At 36.7% G+C, this 21,744-nt stretch overlaps 1 pseudogene across 1 annotated transcript; it reads left to right on the top strand.

Moving 5' to 3' along the window:
• The first annotated feature begins 1,429 nt into the window (after positions 1–1,429).
• LOC105502687 lies at positions 1,430–3,686 on the top strand (annotated as a pseudogene). The gene has a single exon (XR_001000384.1). The product of XR_001000384.1 is annotated as a 60 kDa heat shock protein, mitochondrial pseudogene (transcript).
• Positions 3,687–21,744: the final 18,058 nt, after the last annotated feature.

Here is a 21,744-nt window from a genome sequence, read left to right as displayed (position 1 = left end):
AAATATAATAAAAATGATATTATTATAAAAATAGTTTTGAACTTGTCTGGGGTTCTAGGCTGTACTTAGGGAATTGCTGCCTCAAACAAAGTTATGTTTGACCATTTCTGGGTTTGACTTTTCTTTCACATGTTAAATAATATGCTTATACCTCTAGTTATTTATCTTCTAGTTAAATTTGTGTCTAATCACTCTCTTCTCTGACTATTTTTCATTCGTTTCTTCTTTCCTAATTTTTGTTTTTGGTACTTGTATTTGCTATCTTTATAACTTTAAATAATACCTTAACATTGTCTCCTGGGGAATGTCAGAACATTTTCTTTCCTTCTAATTATATCAAATTGAAAACTTTATTAGACTTTAGTTTGCTTACATATTCGTCTCCATTTCTCTTTCCCCTCTTCTCTTTCAAAATCTGCCAACAGTACCCTCAATTTACGTGGTCAAATTTTTCAACAGTTACATTCTTTCCCTTTACTAAAATTATGACTTCCATTGGGCTTTGCCTATAAATTCAACTTAAAATGGAAAATAAGAAGAAGCACTTAAATTGTGATGATTATGTAAATATTTCTACATGCAAAAATTCAGAAAAATAAATAACATTTTACATCTTTAAATCTGTATTGTTTGGAGGAAGATGTTCCAAGCATGAAAGTCAAATAAATTCTCTTGTCTCAGATGCCTGTTGCTCTAAACAATGATATTTTAATACGTTTCTTACTTGGATCCAAATTTTCTTGTGTAATTTTTGTTCTTAGAGTTTGTAATTGCCTTTTGTGTACTGGTATGTGTGTATGCATGTATGTGTGTGTTTATAGGAGGAATGTGGGCCTTAAAAATAACTATATGCCTAAGATAATTCAAGTTCTTAATTATACTATTTGTTGGATGCATGGATGTGTGTTCTAGTCCTGCTGCAGAAGCATTATTATGGATTCTCTTGGATTTTATGTCTTCCCCTTTGTGGTTTCCATTTTAGTTTAGCTGTGGTGCATCAAGTGACTGTTTTTTTTTTTGAAATGGAGTTTCACTCTTGTTGCCCAAGTTGGAGTACAATGGTGCGATCTCAGCTCACTGCAACCTCTGCCTCCCAGGTTCTAGCAATTCTCTTGCCTCAGCCTTCTGAGTAGCTGGGATTACAGGCATGCACCACCATGCCCAGTTAATTTTATATTTTTAGTAGAGATGGGTTTCCACTATTTTGATCAGGGTGGTCTTGAACTCCTGACTTCAGGTGATCTGCCCGCCTCAGCCTCCCAAAGTGCTGGGATTATAGCCGTGAGCCACTGTGACTGGCCCAAGTAACTTTTTATACAAAGGAATATGAATTTGCTCATTACCTGTATGTACAATAATGTCTTTATAATTTTTTCATATTTTGACTGAAACTTTGGCTAGATACAGAATTCTAAGTTGAAAATAATTTCCTACTCTGTCCCTCACTCGCCGCTGATGACTTGTCTCGCTGCGCGCACGCCCCGCCGCTGCCCCGCAGAAATGCTTTGGTTACCCACAGTCTTTTGCCAGGTGAGACCGGTGTCCAGGGTACTGGCTCCTCATCTCACTCGGGCTTATGCCAAAGATGTAAAATTTTGTGCAGATGCCCGAGCCTTAGTGCTTCAAGGTGTAGACATTTTAGATGATGCTGTGGCCGTTACAATGGGGCCAAAGGGAAGAACAGTGATTATTGAGCAGAGCTGGGGAAGTCCCAAAGTAACAAAAGATAGTAACAAAAGACTATTGCAAAGTCAATTGACTTAAAGGATAAATATAAAAACAATGGGGCTAAACTTGTTCAAGATGTTGCCAATAACACAAATGAAGAGGCTGGGGATGGCACTACCACTGCTACTGTACTGGCATGCTCTATAGCCAAGGAAGGCTTCGAGAAGATTAGCAAAGGTGCTAATCCAGTGGAAATCAGGAGACGTGTGATGTTAGCTGTTGATGCTGTAATTGCTGAACTTAAAAAGCAGTCTAAACCTGTGACCACCCCTGAAGAAATTGCACAGGTTGCTACGATTTCTGCAAACGGAGACAAAGAAATTGGCAATATCATCTCTGATGCAATGAAAAAGATTGGAAGAAAGGGTGTCATCACATTAAAGGATGGAAAAACACTGAATGATGAATTAGAAATTATCGAAGGCATGAAGTTTGATCGAGGCTATATTTCTCCATACTTTATTAATACATCAAAAGGTCAGAAATGTGAATTCCAGGATGCCTATGTTCTACTGAGTGAAAAGAAAATTTCTAGTGTCCAGTCCATTGTACCTGCTCTTGAGCATTGTACAATGCTCACCGTAAGCCTTTGGTCATAATCGCTGAAGACGTTGATGGAGAAGCTCTAAGTACACTTATCTTGAATAGGCTAAAGGTTGGTCTTCAGATTGTGGCAGTCAAGGCTCCAGGGTTTGGTGACAATAGAAAGAACCAGCTTAAAGATATGGCTGTTGCTACTGGTGGTGCAGTATTTGGAGAAGAAGGGTTGACCCTAAATCTTGAAGACGTTCAGCCTCATGACTTAGGAAAAGTTGGAGAGGTCATTGTGACCAAAGACAATGCCATGCTCTTAAAAGGAAAAGGTGACAAGGCTCAAATTGGAAAACATGTTCAAGAAATCATTGAGCAGTTAGATATCATAACTAGTGAATATGGAAAGGAAAAACTGAATGAACGGCTGGCAAAACTTTCAGATGGAGTAGCTGTGCTGAAAGTTGGTGGGACAAGTGATGTTGAAGTGAATGAAAAGAAAGACAGAGTTACAGATGCCCTTAGTGCTACAAGAGCTGCTGTTGAAGAAGGCATTGTTTTGGGAGGGGGTTTTGCCCTGCTGCGATGTATTCCAGCCTTGGTCTCCTTGACTTCAGCTAATGAAGATCAAAAAATTGGTATAGAAATTATTAAAAGAACGCTCAAAATTCCAGCAATGACCATTGCTAAGAATGCAGGTGTTGAAGGATCTTTGATAGTTGAGAAAATTATGCAGTGTTCCTCAGAAGTTGGTTATGATGCTATGGTCGGAGATTTTGTGAATATGGTGGAAAAAGGAATTATTGACCCAACGAAGCTTGTGAGAACTGCTTTATTGGATGCTGCTGGTGTGGCTTGTCTGTTAACTACAGCAGAAGTTGTCGTCACAGAAATTCCTAAAGAAGAGAAGGACAATGGTGCAATGGGTGGAATGGGAGGTGGTATGGGAGGTGGCATGTTCTAACTCCTAGACTAGTAGTGCTTTACCTTTATTAATGAACTGTGACAGGAAGCCCAAGGCAGTGTTCCTCACCAATAACTTCAGAGAAGTCAGTTGGAGAAAATGAAGAAAAAGCCTGGCTGAAAATCACTATAACCATCAGTTACTGGTTTCAGTTGACAAAATATATAATGGTTTACTGCTGTCATTGTCCATGCCTACAGATAATTTATTTTATATTTTTGAATAAAAAACATTTGTACATTCCTGATAATGGGTACAAGAGCCATGTACCAATGTACTGCTTTCAACTTAAATCACTGAGGCATTTTTACTACTATTCTGTTAAAATCAGGATTTTAGTGCTTGCCACCACCAGATGAGAAGTTAAGCAGCCTTTCTGTGGAGAGTGTGAATAATTTTGTACAAAGTAGAGAAATATCCAATTATGTGACAACCTTTGTGTAATAAAAATTTGTTTAAAGTTTAAAAAAAAAGAGCCAAGATGTGGGTATTATTATTATTGTTGTTGTTGTTGTTATTATTATTATTATTATTTTTAGATGAAGTCTTGCTCTGTCACCCAGGCTGGAGTGCAATGGTGCAGATCTCGCCTCACTGCAACCTCCAACTCCTAGATGCAAGCGATTCTCCTGCCTCAGCCTCCTGAGTAGCAGAGATTACAGGCAGGCACTGCCACGCCCAGCTAATTTTTGTATTTTTAGTAGAGACAGGGTTTTACCATATCGATCAGGCTGGTCTTGAACTCCTGACCTCGTGATCTGATCTGCCTGACTCAGCCTCCCAAAGTGCTGGGATAGGCGTGAGCCACCACCTATGTGGGTATTATTTTATTTATTCTGCTCTTCGAACAGCAAGACCTTTCAATTTGAATACCTGTTTTCAGTTTTCACAGTTTATTCTATTAACTCTTTGATTATTCCCTTTGCTTTGTTTTACTTTTTCTTTTTTTTTTTCTTCTGGAACTCTTATTAAGTAGATATTGGACATCCTTGATTTTTTCTTTGTGTCTTTTTGTTTTTCTCTCATTTTTAAAATAATTATGCCTTTTATATTTACTGGGAGATGGCCTTAAATGTTTTATTCCAACTTTCCTTTGCAAGTTTTATTTTGGCTGTCACATTATTATTTTCCAAGAACTTTTTCTTTCTTTCTCATTACTCCTTTATGAGATTTCTAAACATGTGTTTTAAAATCTCTTCCAAAATTTTTAGTAACATTGATTTAAAATTCTCTTGATTGAAGTGAAATTATTTTTGTTTCCTTTGGGTTCAGTTCTGCTTGGTTGTCTTTGTCCTTCTACTTGGTTTTGATGGGTTTTCTTAAATGTCTGATAGTTCTGGGTTTCATACTCATATTTGTGAATGAAGAATTAGGTTCATTCATTTAGATAACTACTTTCTTGTTTACCTGACTTTACTAGCTTATGTCCTGAATGAGAGAGTTTACTGAGCTCAGTGTAGTGTGGACAGCTTGCTGGCCATTTGACCTTACTGCAGGCTTGGGACAGGAAGGCAGAATCCTCTACTCCCACTTCCACAAGACTTGCTAAAACAATGAGGACTCTATTATGTAGCTTTAGTGCCCTACATGAAAGCCAGAGTTCCTTTGAGGCAGTGTGTCAATCTGTTTTGGGCTGCTATGACAGAATACCTAAGATTTGGTAATTTACAATGAACAAAAATTTATTTGCTCACAGATCTAGAGTCTGGAAAGTCCAATATCAAGGCACTGGCGGGTTTGGTGATTCTGATGCCAAGATGATGCAGGGGAGAGGAAGGCTTTGTCTTCACATTGGCAGAAGGTAGAAGGGCAACAAGACAAAAGGGGACCAAACATGTCTTTTTAGAATGGCAGTAATCTCACCCATGAGGTAGGAATCCTTATGGCCTAATCACTTCTCAAAGGTCCCACCTCTTAATTCTGTTGAAACGAAATTTCAACATGAGTTTTGGAGGGAACAACCACTCAAACCATAGCAGGCAGATAGCTCGATTACTTCACATAATTTTTCTGCTTTAAACTTGGGTGCACATGAGAGGGTGGAAAAGTCAGCCAATGCAGGTTTTCTGCAAACAAATCTTCAACCAGTCACCATTTTTCTTCTTATTTACATTTTCTGTTAATTCTTACTCCTGTTCTCTCTTTAACTGCTGCCTGGGGTTGGGATGAGGCTGCAAAGAGAGCAATGAGGAACTACTTTCTCCTCTACTGATGTCTTCTCTTATGGATCCCAGGTGTTGTTTAGTAAATGTTGGCTTGAGTTAAACAAGACATTCATTAGTTTACTCTTTAGTCTGGTGCAAATAACAGGTCTGGCCAATTCTTGTGCTTTACTTATACCCTGAGAAGACAGCATTTGAGTCTCATGACAATGGGAATGTCATGTAGGCAAGCTTGTTTAGTTGTTTCACTGAGGAAGTAACTGGTGAAACATCCTGCTGAAGTATTCTTAAGTGGCCTGCTCTTTATGTTTCAAATATTATCTTAGGAAACCTGACCCACAGACCTGTAACTTTGGCTCAAGTTGAGAGAGGTGCGGACTCATCTGAAGGCACACGGAAGCTCCAAAAAGAGTCCTTTGGAGTATAAGCTGTGCTTCTGGACAGAGAGAAAAAACCCTGCATATTAATTAAAATGAAACAGTTTGATTTGATGAATGCATGTGCTTACATTTTTATAGTAACCTTCTAACCTGACCCTCCCCATGATGTACATAAGTCTTTACGAACAAAACATGAATGTTTGCCAAATGATATTTTTAGGAAGCATTTAATGAGTGCCAGTATGCCTACAGGACACTGAAAGAAGCAAAACAAATGTTGCATTTCACTGATGTCAGCAATAACTTATAAACCTCAGACATGATTTCACACCCAGAGATTGCTCCACTGCCCAGAATGAAAAATCATTTTCAAGGGAACTCCTGGCACCACTTTTAAGAGCACTTCGTGAATGGCCATGCTATAGCCTTCGTGTGAAGGGCAGTGAAACAGCAGCTGGTGAGTACATAAGCCTCTCGCCTCGGGAGGTCTGAGCTCATAATCAGACTTGCTTTGGCCACAAGAAAAAGTTTACTTCGTTCATTCTTGTTCCTGCTTAGCCTCATTAGAAAACTACCACACCATTTAGCTTGGTTTGCTCAGTTGGCAGCGTCTGTTGAAGACGAGGCCAGAGGTTGGGTAAACAGGGCCTGCCTGAGGTGTGTTGGCTCTGGTGAGTGGAATTCTGCCCGCCACCTGCCTGGGCTTGAGCTTTCTTTAGGCCAAGCACTATTAATCCTTCTCTGTCTTGAACACTAAATCCATGTCAAACTTTTTCTGTTTTAATTTAGAACTAATTCATAAGGTATTTGCCCTTCTGAAGTTGGAATCTGTAAAGATTTAAAACATGAGACTGGTAAGTACAACAGTTGGACTGGGATGGGGTCCTAGTTTTGAAAACATTTCGTTTTCATTGCACCAGGGTATTCTTGGCCTCCCCAGCTATTAGTGTATTACTGTCACCTTTTTGTAAGTTGGAAATGAGGAGTGAACATTTAAGGTTTTCCACATGAGACATTTGAAAATAATGGCAAAAGTAAAAATGGAAGACTTGAGAAATATTGACAAGTTTTACTCTTTCTACAATGTTAATTTTAAGGAACTTCTTTATCCAGTAACAGTATAAATCCAGCAGATTTGAGAGTTGAGATAGAAACTTCCCACATGGGCTTTCCTGCTGCTCCACACCAGAGCACCTGCTCAAGCCAAAGCAGGGTTTTCTTTCTTTTGACTCTCATCAACCACACCATCCTCTCTTGCCTTTGCCCAATGCTCTGGAACATAGCACACTTTTAGTTTTAAAAGAAACTGCAAACTAGCTTTAAACTTCCTAAGCTATTTATAAGAATTCAAAAATCTCCTGTTTACAGGTACCATGGTGGTGTGCTGCACCAGTCAACCTGTCATCCAGGTTTTAATACCTGCATGCGTTAGGTATTTGTCCTAATGCTTTCCCTCTGCACATGTATCCTGGAACATAAAGTAAAATAAAAAAAATTGAAAAAAGACTTCTCTGAAAACAGTGTAATAAATCAGGCATTGTCATGAATTCAGACCAAAGAACAGTGGGAAGGAATCTTGTCTAGGTTTGGTGGAAAAATATTCAAAAATAAGTAATAGGAGCTCATTATCCCTTGACAGACAAGTTTTTAGGTGAGGTGTAAATGACCCACTGTTCACTTAATGACTGCCCCAATTCTGCCATCTGAGGAGAGAGAGCAGAAACATTTAAGAAGCAGAGATTGTTTGAAGAAGAAAAATCTTAACACTCGTTCTGAGAGGGCACAGAATGTCTGAGGCTATATTCTGTCACCTATCAGAAACAAAGAAGTAAGAGTATACAGTGCATTTCTACTGGCAATCTAAAAGACAACGGTGTTTCTGGAGAGGCTTTGATTCTGCTTCTGAATGGTATTCTCAATATCTCACAGCAGAGTAGAGGATGCAGGGGAAAAATCAGAGTTCATCTTGAGTCTTACTTCCTTCAGGAAGCCTTTGATCTTCAGGGAGTAGCAATTATTTAGCAGGTATTCATGTAAGTTTTGGAGATACAGTAATAAATAAAGTAAAAGGATTTTAGCTTACATTTTAGTAAAAGAGACAGCCTGTATGTTCATGATGAGAACTGTGAAGAGGCTGAGTTTCACCCTACTTACAAAGCCTACCACAGTTTCATGAATGCTGTTACAACAGATGAGACTTCTCGGTCAGAAATAAAGGACAATTATTGTTAACAGCAATAGCAGTTGCCAGAGAGTCAGCATTTATGTGCAGATGCCCTTAACTCCAGTCCCACAGAGTGACCATGAAGAGGGCCAGAGGATACTCACAAAAGCTGGAGAGGAACTTTAAGTTTAGGAGCCTAAATCCTTAATGGGCAGTAAGCATGCCTTTCCTTTGATTTGATGGGAGATACTACCTTTATTATGCTGGACAGTGAGCATGCCTGCCCTTTTCACCAAAGGGCTGGGCAGTATCTGTATCTTCCGAGGCTGTTCACCATACAAACTCCTTGCAAAGGTAGTTTTGAATAAAGAGCAGTCAGTGACTCATTTGCAAGATATGCAGAAACATGAGCGACCCATGGAGAATTCTTTTCCAACAGTTCAAAGCGATGGCCTGATTTGTCAAAGACAGCTCTGCTTATAGGGTTAAGTAGTAATTTTTCACATGCTGCCTTCTGGGATTTATGGATGTGACTACAATACCCAAAGGGGCATGTCTTCAGTTGGGACAGAGGAGGAGCAGGGCTGAGCCAAAGAAATTTGCAGTGTGATGATTCTGCTGGCAGCGCCCAGAAAACTACACAGTCCTATCACAGCATGAAACGTTAGCTATGCACCTCATGGCCAAAAGTGTTGGGCTGCAGGTGTCAGCCAGGCCAGCTACCAGTGTGACCAGGCATCTAGCCAGGAGGGGGCTGAGGGACTTGGAGCAGAGATGAGAGCCAGTCATGGAATAATTGCATTAAAAAACAAAAATACAAAACCAAAAATACCCCATTGTTTTTGAAGTGAATTAGCCTAAATAAGTGTCACCTGTTGGCCAGGATTTATTTTACTTTAGCCTGATATATAAAAATTTAGAAACAGCCATATGAATGTATTGGAAGTTGGTAAAAACAAAATGTGCTTCTAAGCTGTCTGCCATTTCAGCCTTAGTTAACTTTTATGGATGATCTTTAAACTCCTAGAAAGCAAATGTGTAATAGAAATGCTGACGTAGACACAGACTTGACTGTAAAAAGATGTAGTGGAAGCTGATATAGACATCATGGAATTTTGCAAGAAGAATTTCATAACAGAGCATTTAGTTTAATAACAAAGTTGAAAATAACAAAATGAAGTAAAAATAAGAAAAAAATTATTACTGGTGGGAGGATTTTATAAAATAAAGTGTCTCTTAGTCAGAAACCCAGGAATACACAGAATGTATCTCCTGAAATGTTTATTGCATGTGTGTCTGATGTAACAAATTGACTTAAGGCAAATTGTCTTTGAATTCTTAGACCCGTGGTCTGGATTCCTCCTCACTAAGAGTGTTATGTGTAACGTATTTTCTAGGCTGCTTAGGAGAGAAGCTACTGTGCATTTTATTAGTCTTATGCAATTTTTAAATTTTAATCCCCTTCCTCTGCATACCCTTTCCCCAAACTTGCCATATGTATGATGGGAAAGAGTATTTGTTTTTGAAATTTTCACATAAAACTTGACGTAATTGTTGTGTGTGACCTCATGTAGTTCTAATGATTACACATCATAGAGTAATTATTATCTCCTTTACAGATGGAGAAACTGAGAAAGAGAGAACTTCAGGAATTGCCTAGAGTCATATCGTGGGGACAGTACAAAACAATAGATTGTCAAAAAGATACTATGATCTGGTTCTTTCTGAAATAATATTGTTATGTAAACAGCTTGTTTACTTGATGGGACAACAACTTCTGCCTTAAATTACTCTTACAATTTTATAGGAGCTATGTCCATTTAATGAAGTTATCTCCGTTTAAAACTGATACAAATATGTTAGTAAACAAACCAATAACACACACAGATATACACGCATGCAAATACAAAAAGTGCTTTCTGTGGTTTAGTTTTGTAAGAGGCCAAATTAAACCAGTTCTGCCAATGCCTCAGAAAGGAAGGAAGGGAGGAAATTAAAGGAGAGAAGAATGCCAGGCAATGCCTGAGATTCTTTTGTGGACTTTAACTTCTGGCTTATGAAAATGTCACACATTAGAGACAGAACTGCTGGAAGATTTGAGATTCAGACAGTGACTTTCCATTTAAAGGAATTTAAATTTCCATTTAAAGTCTATTTTGTGAAAAAATTAGGGAAACATTAAAAAGGTTATTTATTCAATAAATGTAGTTTTAGAAAGCAAATGTTTTCGTTAAGGAGATAAATTTAACAATTCAAGACACATTAAATGTATCCAACAATTATATCCCATACAATTTTCATTTGTTTCCCTTTCCAGTTTGAAAAGTAATTTTTAGGGCTAATTTTGTAGTAAAGATAACGGAAATTGACATTTTCGTGGTGAAGAAAGCTTCATCATCAAATGGGTATTGTGTTCAGCAGTAACTCAGCAAATAGAATTAGGAAACTGTGTCTGTATTAAGGTAAGCATAGATATTTAAATCTTTATAGTAAAAGTCAAAAGGGATATAATGTAACAGCTATAACCCTTCTTACACGCAGAGAATAATGACAGTCATAAAATACAAAATAGTAGGAGACCATAGAGACCCATTCAGCTTATGCTCTGTTTCTGATAGTAATACCAAAGGATGTATCAGCCAAATTTGTTTTTTTGTGCCCTGCTTGTGGTAAACTTTTAAATAAAAGTCCCTTTCACCCTTCACTTCTCCCTTCACATGCAGACACAGAGAAATGTGAAAGGAATAATTTGCTTCCCCCTGAACTTGTTCTTGGAAAAGTTAGAAGTAGATTGAAGTTTAATAAGGCTTATAGGATTTACCAAAGTTCACAAACACTATTATGGCTATTTGTGTGGTTCCCTGATCCCAGATACATACCTTGCCAGGTACACAAGAGCTTAAAATTTCACCAATAAATTTATTACTTTGAGTTTTATGTGCCTTGGGTCATTGAGAATCTGTCTGTGAGGGATGACATGCAGCATAGGATCTGACACACTGTGAGTGCATAATAAATGTTTTTGAATGGAGGCTTTATTACCTACTTATGGGGGTCAGTTGACAGTCAAGTGAGGTCACCTTAGGTCCTCAGTTAAGACAGAGCATACAGAGAGTACCATAGAGGCTGGGAGTGAGGGTATGGCAAATGGAAGAGAGGATCAAACAACCACTGTTTAGTTTATTGATTTGTTGAAGCTTTGTCTTTCCCATAAATAATATGCTAGACTTATTTTTCTCTGCCTTTTACCCTTTCTCCTTTATTGTCTTTCCTCTTTCAGATACTACTTTCCTTCTCCCTTCTTTTCTTTCCCATCTGTCTAGTCTCAAAATGGATTTAAGGTTGTACTAGAAGTCGGCTTTATAAGAATTATAGGTAACGTGAAACATTAGTAACTTGTACATATGTCAGATTAGAATTATTTTAATCAGCTATGTATCAAGTCAATAATTTCTCGTCTATATATTTCTGTATATTTCTCATGTCTTTACTGTATTTTAGGATATTTGGGGCCATTAAACACATTTTAAAATTTTGTGCATTTTACTCTTTAAATTCACAGAGGAGCAGCCAACTTATCTTGCCATCTTTGATTTTTAATTTCAATGGTTAGCATTAAATAAATCTGGATTGATTGTCAAAGCGGGTGAGATTATGACTTAATATCTGAAATTAAAAGACAAAGCTGAGCTGATTGCTTATAACCAGGGAGAACTATGCCATTCAGGCAGTCTACTGGAGAAGAGTAGACTTACTACTGATTATATACAGGGTTTTTGGACAGCGTGGGGCTCAAGGATTAGCATATTTTAAGAGGCATAAGTAGATTGACATAATCTGTTCAAGCATGATTATTTAGCTTAGATTTTTGTAGATTGGTTGGCATTCAGAGGCATGTTTTTTAGAGTGAGTCTATTCCTTATTGGTTGATTTCAGAAGTGAGGGATGGTTATGGATTGATTGGCTTTAAAAAGCATGTTAATTGAGGCAAAATTGCCATTAATCAATTGGATGGACTTAAAAGTTGTTCTTAGGGGTACTTGCTATCATGGCTAAAGAACAATCACGCTTTTTCCAAAGATTGTATCAATATTTGTATTCTAACTCCTTATCCAGATAAAGCAGCAGGAAGATTGCAAAAATATTCACTACTGTTGTTTATTTTCATGAAGAAGGGAGGTTTCATTTTTAATCAGCATGATTTCAACCTGTTTTCATTTGTGAATCATTTGTTGGACCATCTATTTGTACAGCAGCTATGCAGAAGCTTTCAAGATAATGAACAATAATTATTGAATAACTGTGCCAAGAACAAGTTTAAGTATTGTAAGTAGGGCCTAGAAGACACTATAGAACCATGACAAAAGATTTTTCAGGCTTGATCAAGAAGATAATACTTCCCCAAGTCTGTTTTAGAAGGCCAGGATGCCTTTTCTTTTAGCTTAGATTATTCTACCTCACCTGTAATAAATAACATGAAGTGGAAACATGGGCCCAATCCCCAGTTGGCCAAAATAAGTAAATAAAATCCAAGGTTACCTGATTGGGTTAAGAAATTAAACTAGTCTATTGTGCCATCCTTGCCTGGGTTGATTTCTTAACTATGTCAGGGTAGAAAAAAAATATATTTTAATACTATAATGAGTTATCTATCTCAAATGAATGGGATCTTTAAGAGAGTTATTGTTTATCTCCTCAGTTTATTTGATATATTTTATTGTTAAAAATATAACAGGTACCTTCCTGGATTTCTGATTTATGAACAAAGAAAAAAAATACAATATTAGATATAATAAAGAAAAATATAATTATAGATATCATTGAGATTAACAGAATTTTAAGAAATTATGTGGAAATGTCTGGTTATAAATTAGAAACAAGTAAGTTTTATTGAGCAAAATATAAATGCTAGATTTTACCATGTAAAAGAGAAAAACCTAAACAGACCAATGGCTGCAGAAGAAATTAGAAATGTTGCTATAAAAGCTTGTTATAGAACTCTTAGTATTTTTAAACTTATTAGGTCCAGATGGTTTTATATCTGTGTCCTAGGTAACATTCAAAAAAAGATGAGTCATGCATAAAGCAATGACTCAAGATCACAGAAAAAGCACACACACTATTTTACTTAGCTAGCATAACCTTAGTATGGAAATAATACTGACAGTATAAAAATTTTAGACCTAGATCTATGTAAGTAAATCAAATTTAGAGTTTGTTAAAGGACTAACAAAACAAAGCAAGTTGCACTCCAGGAATGCATGGAAGGTTCAATAAGAAAAAGGGCAGCAACATAATTCATCTCATTTTCAAATGAAAGAATAATAAAGCAATATCATTTTATTGAGTCTTAAAAATCACTTAAATTTAGCTGCATTCCTAATAAAACAATAAGTAAAATGGAGACAGAGAAAATTATCCCCACACAATAAAACTATTTATTAAAAATCTCAATAGTGTGCCTCATAATAAACAAGAAAATACTAGTTCTTATCAGTAAAAGTGGGACTAACAGAATGGCAATTATGAAAAAGTTGAGAAACAATAGATGCTGGCGAGGCTGTGGGGAAACAGGAATGCTTTTACACAGTTGATGAGAATGTAAATTAATTCAGCCATTGTGGAAGACAGTATGGCGATTCCTCAAGGATCTTGAACCAGAAATATCACTTGACACAGCAATCCCATTACTAAGTAGATACCCAAAGGAATATAAATCATTCTACTATAAAGACACAGGCACATGTATGTTTATTGCTGCATTGTTTACAATTGCAAAGACATGGAACCAACCCAAATGCCCATCAATGATAGACTAGATAATGAAAATCTGGTACATATACACCATGGAATACTATGCAGCCATAAAAAAGAATGGGATAATGTCCTTTGCAGGGATATGGATGAAGCTGGAAGCCATTATCCTCAGCAAACTAAGACAGGAACAGAAAACACTCATAAGTGGGAGTTGAACCATGAAAACACATGGACACAGGGAGGGAAACAACACACACCAGGGCCTGTCGGGGGTAGGGGGTGAGGGGAGGGAAATAGAGGACAGCTCAATAGGTGCAGCAAACCACCATGGCACACGTATACCTATGTAACAAACCTGCACATTCTGCACATGTATCCCCCAGAATTTAAAGTAAAATTGAAAAAAAAAAAAGGTGAGACTAAGATACTCAGTTATCTTCATTATTAAGTGGTATTTTGGAGGTTCTAAATAAAGCAATGAGACAAGAAAACAAAAAAAGTAGCATAAATATTAAAAGAGACAAACGTCTTTATTTTCATAATTTCATCCTGTTCTTGTTTGTGAATCATTTGTTGGATCATCTGTTTGGGCAGCAGCTATGCAGAAGCATTCAAGACAATAAACAACAAATACTGAATAACTGTGACATGAACAAGTTTAAATATTATAAGTAGGGCCTAGAAGATACTATAGAACCATGACAACGTAGAACATTATTATTTGCATATAATCCAAGGGATATAACTAAAGGTATTATAATTTAATAAAGAAGATATAAGATTATTGGGGAAAAGCAAATAAATTGCTTGTCTTTATATTAGTAATCAGTTAGAAAGGAAGGAATGTATTTAAAAGAAAGCTTCAGGATATGTGCAGACAAAATTATAAAATATTATTGAAAACTTTAAATAAATTAAGAGACATGTCTTATTTCAGAATTTTAAAAATTAGTATTATAAAAATATCAGTCATTCAAAAATGAATATAAAAAGCTTTTATTCAATCAGAATTTTCATATATTGTTAAAAATAGGACAAAACAAAAGTTCATCCAGAGTAAGTGTTGCAGAATTGCCAACAATTTTTAGAATAATATTAGTAATGGGGTCTTGGCATAACCAAATATCAAAACTTGCTTCAAAACTATTATCACCAAACCTGTATGATTTTGGTACACAAGTAGATGAGTAGATCATAGAACTAACTAGAGAGTTCATGCATATAGTGGAACCTGATATGAAGATGCCATTTCAATTCAGTAAGGAAAGAATGATGTATTTAGTAAATAGTAGTGGCAGAATTGATTTCCCAATCTAGTTGGAAAACACAAATTTACAAAATTATGTTCTTACATGATGTCTTGTACAAAAACCCCCGCAAATACATTAAAGGGCTAGCTACGAAAGAAAGTAAAAATGGAAAGTTCTTTAGGAAAGAAAGAACAGTAGAGACCTTAAAGGAAGAGATAAATGGATGACTATGAAAGAAAATCTTTTTCTATACATTGAACTACATCATAAAAAGTCAAATGAGAGATTCAGAGAAAATATATTTGATACTTAATGACAGAGAAGGAGTTACTATTTCAAACATGTAAAGCATTACCATACATTGATTTAAAAAGATAACCTTTGAAAAATAATAATAAGGTCAAGTGGCCAATAAATATTTGAAAACGTGATTCATCTCACTAGCAGTCAAAAAGTGCTTACTGAAGCAGTAAAAAAAATATAATTTTCCCCTCATGCTATTGAGAAACATTACAGAATTTGATAGCATCAATATTCACATATACTTGGAGTGAACACATTTAACCTGTCAGGAAAGTTACTTGACAGCAAATTCCTCTTTGGAAATATGTCCTAGAGAATATTTGCACAGGTGCATGAAAAAACATGCATATGGCTGTTTGCAGTGGAAAACATGGAAAAAAATCTGAATGTTCAAGTTAGAGAATGACTGAAAGTATCTTAATACAATCACTTCGCGGATTATTATGCAGCCATCAAAATAGAATAAATCAATTTATTTATATACGAGCATGTCCACAATACATTTTTAAATGAAATGAAGTTATAGTGAAATAATATATTTCGCTTAAATTTTGTCAAAAATCAAGTAAACAAAAATTAATACGTGGGTAAATAGATTGGTGTACACCTCAGTGAATATAGAGACGGGTGAGAGAGGATAGATATCAAAAAGGCAACACTGGTAATCTTTGGGTGGGATTGGTTGGGGTTTAGAAGAGATGGAAAACATGAGAAAACTATGAATGTTTATCAATTTAGAGAATGGAATATTTTAATAGATTTGAGGACTGTTATACAGTGGAATATTAATATGAAATATTAATGTCTCCATAAGAGGTTGGTTGGGGGCTAGAGAAGATGATTAATTTTTGTTTTTCTATGTTTTTATTGTTTAACTCTTTACATTGAGCACATACTACTTCAAATAATTACAATAGTAGAGAAACTAAAATTGATTTTAATTCATAAGGCAGGTAGATAATGTAAAACATTAAGATTTTAGAACTCTTAGAAAGTTAGAAACTCTAGGGAAAATAATAAATTCTATAAACTCAACAGGTACACTAAAAGTGTCACAAGAACCAAGAGAAGGAGGAGATAAACATTCTATGAACTTTTGGAAGTCTTGGAAGACATAGCTCTAAAAATATTATAACACTAGATAACTAGGATTATTTTAGGTATCAGTTGTGTCACATACATATATATATATATACACACACATATATCCTTGGTCAGCTTGAATTAGTATTTAAAAATGAGCAAGCAACAGACAATAATAGCCACACAGACTGACTCTGGTGACTTATGTAACAGCAGAGATCTGAAAGTATTAGTCCTGACTCTTGGGTCAGAAATGTAACCTCCGGTCCATGGGCCTCTTTTTTCTTTTTCCCTTGGCTTTCACCCAGCTTTGCTGCTCTTATACAGATGTGATATTATTCCCTGAATCACCAACACATGAACAAAAGAATTTCTATGAGAAGTTTACAAAGGGGAAAACTGACTTGGGGAGTTTTTAACTCCCATAAATAATGCTTTTTTTTTTTTTTTAGATGAAGTCTCACTCTGTCACCCAGGCTGGAGTGCAGTGGCGTGATCTCAGCTCACTGCGACCTCTGCCTCCCGGTTCAAGTGATTCTCCTGCCTCAGCCTTCTGAGTGACTGGTACTACAGGTGTGTGCCACCATGCCCGGCAAATTTAAAATCAAAATGAACACATGTGATAAGATTGTACTTGTTTTATTTTTTAAAATAAGTGAAAATTGTCTCATTATTTATAGTTTTGGTTTTCATTTTGCTTCAATAGCTGATATATAAACTTACTAGATTAGGAGATATTTAAATCTCACAGATATCCTGTTTTTCTTGTATGACATTCTGTAGGAGACAAAGCCAGAGATGGCAGAAATGCAGCATAAATAACAATGTGGATGATTATCTGAACTTTATAAACATATATGGTTAATTCATTTCGATTATATGTATAAGTTTAAAATAAACAAAATATGTTTCATGAAATTTAGTTTCAGGAAGATCCTGATGCATATTTTATGAACCTTATATTTATGGAATAACCATTGATTTTCCAATAAAATATCATTTAGAGGAAGAAATGATTAAGTTCAAGGGACTAGATCCGTTAACAGAGTGCGCTTTCCTAAATCATGTCTGCAATAAAGATCCTCATGCTTGTATTATGATGCAGGCATATCAGGTTAACCATAGGAAGTTGAAAATAAGAATATAGTTACCGTTTTGTATGTATTTTGAATTTGGTTCTATCAATTTGGTAGTTTTGGAGAAACGACTTTAGATTCAATCTTATCAGAAATAATTGAAAGTGGCTCTGTATGGCAACATTCTCAGATGATTGTAGCATGGACTGGAACCTAGGGGGTCGACAAATTACAGCCCACTTATTTTTGTAGGAACTGATTTTTACATTTTTAAATGGTTGAAAGACATAAAACGAGTATTTTATTACACATTAAAGTTATATGAAATTTAAATTTTAGTATTCATAAGTCTCACAGACACATTCATTCATTTTTGCAGTATCTGTGGCCATTTTCTTGTTACAATGACAAAGTTGAGTGAACATGAGACTATATTCCTCTCAAACCCAAAAATATTTACTATCTATCCCTTTATAGAGAAAGTTTGCTGATCCCTAGATTAGGAAGTCTCTGAGTATATTTACAGAAAGGAGTTGTATATGTTATGTTTCTTTTGTGGTAGGCCAAATGACATTAATTGATTAATTAAACCTTTTATTCATAAATTCAATAAAGCCTTTTTTGAATATTGACACTGAAACAGCATTAGGAATAGAAAGATATGTAAGACAAACTCTTTGTCCAAGAGGAGATTATATGAAACAATTACATGTCATTAAGACAGTCATACTGGCCGGGCGCGGTGGCTCAAGCCTGTAATCCCAGCACTTTGGGAGGCCGAGACGGGCGGATCACGAGGTCAGGAGTTCGAGACCATCCTGGCTAACACGGTGAAACCCTGTCTCTACTAAAAAATACAAAAAGCTAGCCGGGCGAGGTGGCTGGTGCCTGTAGTCCCAGCTACTCGGGAGGCTGAGGCAGGAGAATGGCGTAAACCCGGGAGGTGGAGCTTGCAGTGAGCTGAGATCCAGCCACTGCACTCCAGCCTGGACGACAGAGTGAGACTCCGTCTCAGAAAAAAAAAAAAGACAGTCATACTAAGAATGTTTACAAATAAATGCCTTAGTGGACAGGGAACCATGGTAATTTTAGGTCCTACAGATTCTTTCCTGAGAAGAGTTCTATCACAGGGTTTGCTGCAATGCTTACAGACTGTGAACATTTCTCTCTACCCTCTTAAACAGTGTCCTGAACTTCCATTTTCCTGCTCATGTGTTTACGTGGGTTCCCTGGTATCTTGAGATAAACACTATGTTTCCCAATCATGACAGTCTTGGAGGTTCTGACTGGCAGCCACCATCACTGAACACTTTTTGTGTGACAAGTATCATGCTAGGGTGCCTGCATTGTTGTCATTTCACTCCTCATACTCTGTGAGGTAAACAACATCAGCCCCGTTTCTGTAAATGAGGAAACTGAATTTCAGAAAGGGCAAGTCAACTTCTAGAAAGCGACAGAGGAAGAGCCTCAAACATAAAGATGCCAGTTTCGAAAGCCAATTCTTTCTGTACCAATTTATGACATTTGTCTTTCTTTTAGAGTCAAATTCTTCTCCTCCTCCATCATAGTGCTGCTGTCTTTGGTTACTCTTGAGGTGATGATTGTTAGATGAGTCTTTCAGGCTGTGGCTATGGGACAAAAATATAATTGGCAGGAAGTATGCTGTTTCTATGTTTGTGGATGGCAGTGTGTTTTCACAAGAACTAGTTCCAGCTTGCATTCCCCTTTTGTTCTTTCCTTTGTTTTTAAAGCATTTGTGTTTACTAGACTGAGGAGAATATTCCAGGTGGTCAGTAACTGGCCCTAGGTTATAGCCACAGGGTAGGTATTGTGAGATAGCAAAGAGAACTCCAATTTGGTGGCAGAAGAAACATAGGTCCAAATTTTGAGTCTGTCACTTTCTTGATATGATTCTTGCCAAAATCACTTTACTTTCTAAGCCTCAGTTTTCTTATTTGTAAAATAATTCGTGATGGAACTTTAGATAGGTATCTCTCTATTCCCCATAGGCATATGGTCATCTTTGGAATCAGTTTCTACCCAAAACTATCAATAGTGATGAGCCCTTTGGCTGATACAATTATAGAATCACAGGATTAGGAGGAGCAGATAATGTATAATCTTTGGAGACAAGTGGACTGAGGTCATTACTTGCTGAAGGATCTGAGACAAACTGTCTTCATTTCCTTGAGCCTCAATTTCTTTAAATGTACAATGAAGGAACTATAGTATTACCTCATAGTAATCATAATATTGAATATTTACTGTGTGCTGTGAACTGTTCTAAGTACTTTACATGAATTGACTGATTAAATCTGCATTACAACCCTATGAGGTCATTGCTAATATAAGTCCCATTTTGCAGAAGGGGAAATTAAGACAGAGAGAAGTTTATGAAGTAGAAGAGTCAGGAATTGAACCTTGGCAGCCTGATTTTTGAGCCCAGGTTCTTAATAATTATGCCATAACTCCTACAGAACTCTGTTACATCTTAATTAAGAAAAATAAATAAAGCCCTTAATACAGAGTAGGAGGAGAGTCTGGTTGCCCTTCTGTGAAGAATGTTTTTAAAAAATATGACTCACATTCACATGCATTGGAATCACCTAGGGTGGAGAGGGACAAGGAGTAGATTTGTCTGAAATGCTGATTCTTGTACTTCAGTCTGGACTTACTAAATTCTGGGAATTCCACATTTTTCTAAACAAGTTGTCTGACTGACTTTTTGTACACTAAATCTTGAGAGATTCTATCCTTAGAATCACTCCAGTTCAGTTTATTAACAATGCAGAAATCCTTTCATGGCATTGGAGACCAATTATTCCCAGGCTTTATAAAAGTTCCTAGTGACAGTGAACTTCCCCTCTCACAAGGAAGCTTATCCTGTTTTTTTAAAAAGTTTGGACTATTAGAAACATCTTCCTTGTAACTGAACAAAAGAAAAAAAAGAAAAGAAAATGCTTCTCCACTTAGTTTCTCTTTACATGATCAGTTCAGCGTTCTGAGTCACAGAGATTATCAGCGTAGGAAGGCACCGGAAAAGCCACCGTGGGAGCGTATGGGACCTGGAGATGAGATATGTTCATGAGCCTGGCATGTGGAATATAGTCTCCAGGGTCAATAGTGACCCATGAAGGAGATCCTCAAGATTATGTCTGTCCCAGCACAGTGACAGGAAGCCTTCGGAAGGATCAAACTCAGAAATCCCGGTTAGGAGGCAGGCAGGTGGCAGCATCGTCAGGAAGATGATCAAAGCATGGAGAACAAACAAGAACTCAGATGCTGAAATGGGAAATGGGGAGATTGGTCACAGGGGTGAGTCCATAAAATTAATATGAGATCACCAACAATTTCACTTGGCCCTGACACAACTGAGCTGTTGCAACTAAATGTGACATCCAAATGCATCACAACTAAATCAGGGTTATTTCGTTTTTCCTTTAGTAGGAACAGGATTCATGTCTCTAGATAGCGTGCATTAGAGATGTTTAATGGCAATAAAAATGGTAGTCAGATGGTCCTATTCATGGAAGTTGCAAGGTAGGGAATGGGGCACATTTTCTACATTCAGTTATTAAAATATTCAAGGAAAACCTTTCCTTCTCCAGCCTAAATAGCTCAAGTTTTTTCAGGGTCCAGCATAGGAGCATAGTGTTTGGTTTCTGGAGATTCTTCCAGTTGGCAGGAGTCATCATCAGATGCTGCGGTTTTTCAATATCCCTCTTAAATGTGGTACCTAGAGCTGATCACAGTGCACTGACATGGCATAACAATGCTAAGTGCAGCAGGCCCACTTTCTTGTTCTATGTGTTACACCAAAACTAATAGCCACTTCAAACCGCTTTCTAATTAGGTAGGCTGCAAATTGTAAATAGCACACTTCAGCTAAGGTAGCCTAAGATCACATTAGCTTTTCTAGCAGCCAATCGTGCACTTGGCTTGTACCAAAATTTCTGTCAGTAAAATCCCTGAAACTTTGTCATATAAAGTAGCGCTAAACTGAGATAAAGTTGGCTTGTATTTGTGCGACTGAGTGTTTGAACCTAAGTGCAGGATTTTACATTTGTCTCTGCTAAATTGCATCCTATTTGGGCCCAATAGTCAAACCTATAGAGATATATTTTAATTCTGTTTCTGTCATCTAACATATTTAGCTAACCTTTCCATTCTTGTGCCATTTAAAAATATTACCAACCCTTCTGTATCATCATCCAAGTCACTAATAAGAAATATTTAACAGAAATAGGCTTGTTGCATGTTCCTAGGATCTTTCTCAAGATGACATTACTGTATTTGTCAATATTGTCTTAGGCACCTACTATATGCCAAATGCCATACTATGTCCT

This window comes from Colobus angolensis, unplaced genomic scaffold, assembly GCF_000951035.1.
Source record: "Colobus angolensis palliatus isolate OR3802 unplaced genomic scaffold, Cang.pa_1.0 Scaffold80, whole genome shotgun sequence".
Classification (NCBI taxonomy): Eukaryota; Metazoa; Chordata; class Mammalia; order Primates; family Cercopithecidae; genus Colobus; species Colobus angolensis.
The sequence above is the reverse complement of the archived record's forward strand: the minus strand, read 5'-3'. Positions and strand labels throughout refer to the sequence as shown.